The sequence below is a fragment of the Patella vulgata genome, chromosome 2 (genome assembly GCF_932274485.2).
Source record: "Patella vulgata chromosome 2, xgPatVulg1.2, whole genome shotgun sequence".
NCBI classification, from domain to species: Eukaryota; Metazoa; Mollusca; class Gastropoda; family Patellidae; genus Patella; species Patella vulgata.
In genome coordinates this window covers 7,367,349-7,373,348 of record NC_065880.2, presented here as the reverse complement: position 1 = coordinate 7,373,348, position 6,000 = coordinate 7,367,349, and positions in this window count along the sequence as shown.

Genomic DNA, 6,000 nt, shown 5'->3' with positions numbered 1-6,000 from the left:
CAAGAAGCTTAATTTTACTGCTATTCAAAATCGTCAACAATAAATTTTTTACGGCTGTAATAGTTGATAGATTTGTAGAGAATTGCACGTGCCATGGCTATTTATAGTATCATACTGTCAGAAAGTTGGTCTCGGCACGGCGAATGTGCACGCTTCAGTGGTAGTCTCGAACTATCAGCGGTGGACTGTATTTCTGTGAGTACATGGGTCACCCTACCACTAGCAGACAGTTTGTGCGGTGGGTTGCCCCTAACAGACACGCCCAAAATACCCCCGCCCCCCAACTAGGATAGATTAGTCGGCACTGTTGTTGTGGTCCAAAAAATTAAAAATTGTGCCAGGATGCGTAGAATACTAATACCTAGCACATATGGAAGATGCGATAAACTGCGGTTGTAGGAACAATTTTATTTTTCAAAAACGCATTTTTAGCCCCATAAAATGTTTTTTGCCCAAAAATCAATTTCTTGCAATCGCAGTTTATCACCTCTTCCATACCTGCTAGGTATTAGTATCCTACGCATTATGGCTAAAAATCTATTTTTTTAGAACACGGGAACAGTGCCTGCGAAGCTAGCCTAGTTGGGGGCGTGGCATTTTGGGGCGTGTCTGTTAGGGGTAACCCTCCTCACATGACTCCTGTGGTGGTACTGAACAACTCCAAAGCTGTTTTAGGTGGTACATATTTCAGCTAATCTAGCCTAGCTTTGGTCTGGAAATTAGATAACTCTTGTCAGGGATACTCCACTACTACAAATGTCTGGCAATTAAATAGCTCTGTCAGGGGTACCCCACCACTAGAAATGTCTGTCAGAGTGTTTTTGTAATACCTGAAGATGTACGGTACACTGCCGTAAGATTTTCCTGTGGTACACTTTTGAGCTAATCTAGCCTAGTTGGGGATCATGGCATTTAGGGCGAGGAATACAACACCCATCACCAGAAACCCGGCAGACTTACATTCTGATGATACCAGATATACATACATTGATACCATATAGGAGAAAATTGGTACACTTTTCAGCTAGGTTGAACCCCTGGGATCCCGGTCTAACAGCCCTTCAAGATGACATTTAGTCCAATCAATACTGATAAAACCAGTCGTTGGTTTCTGTTTATTCCAGTCTACACCGGTAGTATTCTTCCCTGTGGGATATCAGAATCTTTAGTGTCGTTCGATGAGTCGCTTTTTTTATAAATGGCATTCTTGTAGGCGATTCGTGTTCCGATTTTAAAATTATCATTTGTCTTAAATATTAGATATTAGAAGCCCATCTTATTATGGTAAGATAACAACATCAATGTTGATTTTAACTGACCAATAGGTCGTGTTTGCAAATATATAAAAAAGATATAACAAATGATATGAAAATGATATTTTTTACTTTGACTTTTTCAGACTCGCAAGTCTACAACAATCTAGAATTAAACACTATGAGTGAATCATTACCCAGTCCATATAGCAATTTAGGAGAAACATCTGAAGACAAACCAGTCTCCAGTCCATATGGGAATGTAAACCACGTAAATCAATGATTTATTTATGTATTATGACGACTAGGCTTGTAGACTTATGATGACCTTTTGGACCCAGCGCTACTTTTTAATTTCATTATTATTAAATTTTTGCGGTCACCTTAATCCAGTTTGTTCGCCTGAACACAAACATGTAAGCGTCACACTAACTGTGCTTACAGTTGGTAAGGATACAATGTTATGAAAAACAGGATTAAAAATTATTGGTCTGACATTATCTATGGAAACACTGGACGTTATCCTATAGAAAGTAGAAGTAGTAGTGGCACGGCACAGTTCTGATTACGTCCCCGAAATAACTGCACACATCTGAGGCTAATACGTATGGAACCATGGGAAAAGGGAAACGCTTAGAAATAAAAAAGTACTATTGCTTCTATCGGGCTCACAAAGTTTTCGTAACAGGGGTAACCATGGAAAAAGTGAAACACTTAGAAATGAAAAAAAACACTATTGCTTCTATCGGGCTCACAAGGTGTTCGTAATAGGGGTCAAATTCCGGGATGGGGATCAAGATCGGGATGTAACAAAACCGATAGGGTTCTATGCTATGCTAAATCTTGACAAAAAACAACATGATGACACTTTCTTCTTGAAAATATCCGGTAGGTAAACAAAGAATTGCTGAGTTGGGATTGCTGTCCGCTTTGATATGAATAATTATTTTGACTTGTCGTCATTACATCCTACTTTGTAAATAAAGGAGAACCGCACTGCACACAGAACAAAACCAATAAGAAAAACCTATGGACAAGACCAACTTTCTAAAACATTGCAAGAAATATATATTCATTATATAAACATTTCTGTTACTTTATATTAGTCTGGTGGCACTTGGATTGAGCCATTCATCTTCATGGGTAGCTGTGTACATAATTAAGAACTATCATAAATTGTGCAGATATATTAAAGACATCGGATAAATATGATATCTAATCCACTGGTTGTTTGCATGTATTTACACTACCATATGGATATAAGACCCTTAAATCATACCTTTGGGTGTTTGAATGCAATTACAATAAGGTATGCATATAACGCCCTTAAATCATACGTTGGGTTATGGGGACAGGGAGCTGGGATTCTAAATTCACTCCCCAAGAGCCGTTGCATTGACACCTTAGTGTTCTTGGTATTTTAGAATTAAAATGGGATAGGATAGAGCCCTAATGTTCTGCTCCGACTTGGGTAAGGAAGAAGTGCAACGCCATAAAGTATGCCATGAGAGCAAATTTGCAAGGACAGCGGCAAAACTGCCCACTTTTATATCGAATCTCAAGGGTTCTTTAACGTGTATGTCAATGTGTAAATGTCCGTTGCCAGGTCCCAGTACGACGCCATTGACAAGGAAGAACCACCCTAAAATATCACTGTGAACGTTGTCGGCCAACATCTTGATTTAACACGGGACCTCCAGGTAAGCGTGACGACGTCCTATTCACCTTAATATTTACAATACTGGTTATCACTTTGAATTTGGTTGTGGATACACATGTGGATACATAGCTTTGTAGAACGTTCTAGCAGCAACAGTTGTCAAACAATTTATTGAAAATGTATAGGCAATGTGTAACCTGTAGCCGTAGCTATTTTTGTTTTGTATTTCGTTTTCAAGAAAAGCGCTCCCTATTTCTATGTTTGAGTGTAAGTTTTTGGTACCCACCGCTTCTCTAGTAAAATCTATCGTTTCCTCGGCACAGTCATCGCCTGTGAAATATTTTGATATTGTGTAAGAGTATAGATTTATAATTGCACATGCTGCCTATGTTTTTATTGCTGTTAATTGTGTCTGCCGACTGTATTTTCAAGCAAGAAATTTACTATGTATTTATATGTACTTTCACGTAGCTTGTTATACTATTTAATGGGGAGAAATTGTAAGTAAACATTTTTGATTGGAAATTATATGTATCTGGTAAATAACTTACCTAGCTATCCTGCCCATCCTTAGTTTTGTGGTGCCTCCTATGTGTCAAAAGTTCTACAAATATTTTAGATAGTACCCGTGTCTGGATTTTAGATTCCATGCCGATTTGTCCAAGGGAGAAAGTATTAGCTTCTTGTTTATCAAGAATTTATTAATTAGTAGGCATGTTTAATTTAAGACTTACTTAGTATATTTTATCCTTTCAAATTATTGTGTATGTATGTTGTAAGCCATGTGTCATGTTGGTTTAGTTGAGGCATGGGTTCTTTTATTAATTTTGTGTCTGTTAGTTTAGGATTTCACCCCACGTTTTATTACTAGGTGAATTAATAGTTTGAGTCTCATTGCCTCCACGCAATAGCCTTCGTGTCTTGTAGACTAGATGGATATTATTATCCTGGCTCAAGAATTGTTCTGAAGAAAGTGTTTTATGTATATTTAGTCTTCGTATCTTGTAGACTGGGTGGATATTATTATCCTGGATCAAAAATTGTTCTGGAATAAAGTGATTTTAACAGCGTGTAGAAATATTGTTTTGTAAGTGTTTATTACTACATGGTAAGAGAAGACCACAAATCACCCCGAAACCACGTAATTCCGGATACCCGGATTTGACCTAGCTATCCCCAACCAAAAATTATATGTATCATATGTTTCTTTTATTTTTATTAAAGCCTTTTTAAGTTCCTGTTGTTCTAGTTTCGATTAATTTATTAGACTAACAGTGTGCGGGTAACAATTGTTTAGGCTAATAAGACGACACATCTCATCAATCATATTCCTAAAGCAATGGCCCGAGAAATCCCTCTCTGACCAGTGCTGGATTAGCTTCTGATACTTGCGCTTTTGAAGAAGTGTGTCTATTCTTCCCGTTCAATCAAATCTATCCAAAAGCACAGCAACATGACAGCCATTCGTTTTATCAGGGGTCTCCACTAAAACTTTGGACAGAGATTTAAGGTATTAAAAACGGCGAAAGTGTTTTTCGTTTCAAAACAATATTGTTTACATTATATCCACAAAGTAAAAATCGTGTTGACTGTTGATAGCCTTGTTTGTCACAGGATTAGTTTTTCTGCAATATTCTGCTATGCACTGGCATAATAAAATCTTGAGGCATTACGTAACGTTATGTAAACAAATTTGGTCCAATTTGGAGCTGTTTGGTATTGTTACGCAGTTAGCTATTGGTTGTTAATCGGACTATTGGCCAGTCATAATTTAGAACACGAATTTGCTTTGTTTACAGCAGTGAGTAGTTGGATTAGCTCTAATTAAACGAAACACTGCGAGGAGTATGCTCTTCAACGGGCGTTCTCGTTGAAAGAATTCCCACCCTGGAATTTACTATAACACTATAATAGTAAGTGCAGGGGGACTGCACCACACAAAATTTACATAAAAACAAATACACGGACAAGACATCATACTTAGCAAAACACAAACAGACCGACAATTCAAAAAAAGTGAATGGATCCGGGGACTAGCCGTAAGCGTCCACTGCGCTGTACAGTCCCGGGTCTGTAGTGACACAGACTTTACTCAAATTTGAAAACAATCAGGAATACAACCCAAAGAAACCATTGTGTATTGTCAGCAGACGTGTCGCGTTATTATTACGTTCTTATTAAATTTTTCCTGTAACCATAACCCAATCTTTTCACGTTAACACAAAAATGTCAGCTTCACACTAACTGTGCTTACAGTTGGCAAGGATCCAATATTCATGAAAAATAGGATTACCAATTATTGACCTGGCATTATCTATGGAAAAACGATGGACTTTCTAAAATAGTATTTTAGCATGAACGATTTCTATTACCTCCCTAAATATGTTTTCCCCGAGAACAACTGTACACATCTGAGAGGGGCTAATAGGTATGGAACATGTGAATTGTTACCGTCTTACTCATAAATGAATGAGTGAGTATATTGCACCATATACATATTTATATCACAATGGTCTATTGAAAACCACTGTTGACACAAAAAAAATATTTTTTTATATTCATTTAAATGTGACCAAAATGCAAAACTATTCCCAGTACTTTTAGGTGTACATGGATAGCTGTAAATTTAAATGGCTGACGATTTCGATGTCGAAGTTTAACGACATTTAATCAGAGAATCCAGTTGTATGCATGTAGCGAATAGATATTTCATTAATCACTTCATTATTCACCTGTCAAATAAATCAATAAATACCAGGTAAAATCGATATTTCATTACCAACACATGTTGCACAATAACCAGGTAATATAATAGAGCAGACCTGGTTCATTTATTGAAATATTGGTTCATACCCACGGCCTGGTTTATTTAAACCCTTTAATACGCCATTTTAGTTATAATAATTGACACATCTAGAGAAAATGACATCGATTCTGAAGACTATATTACCGATGAAAATGATTAAGAACGATTTGCTAATTATAGATCAACTTATCCCCTTTAACTTGTTTTATTTGTGTCAAGAGTCTATCTATCAGTAGTCGATTGAAATAGGCATACAAAATATTTCACTTCAGCCTTTATTT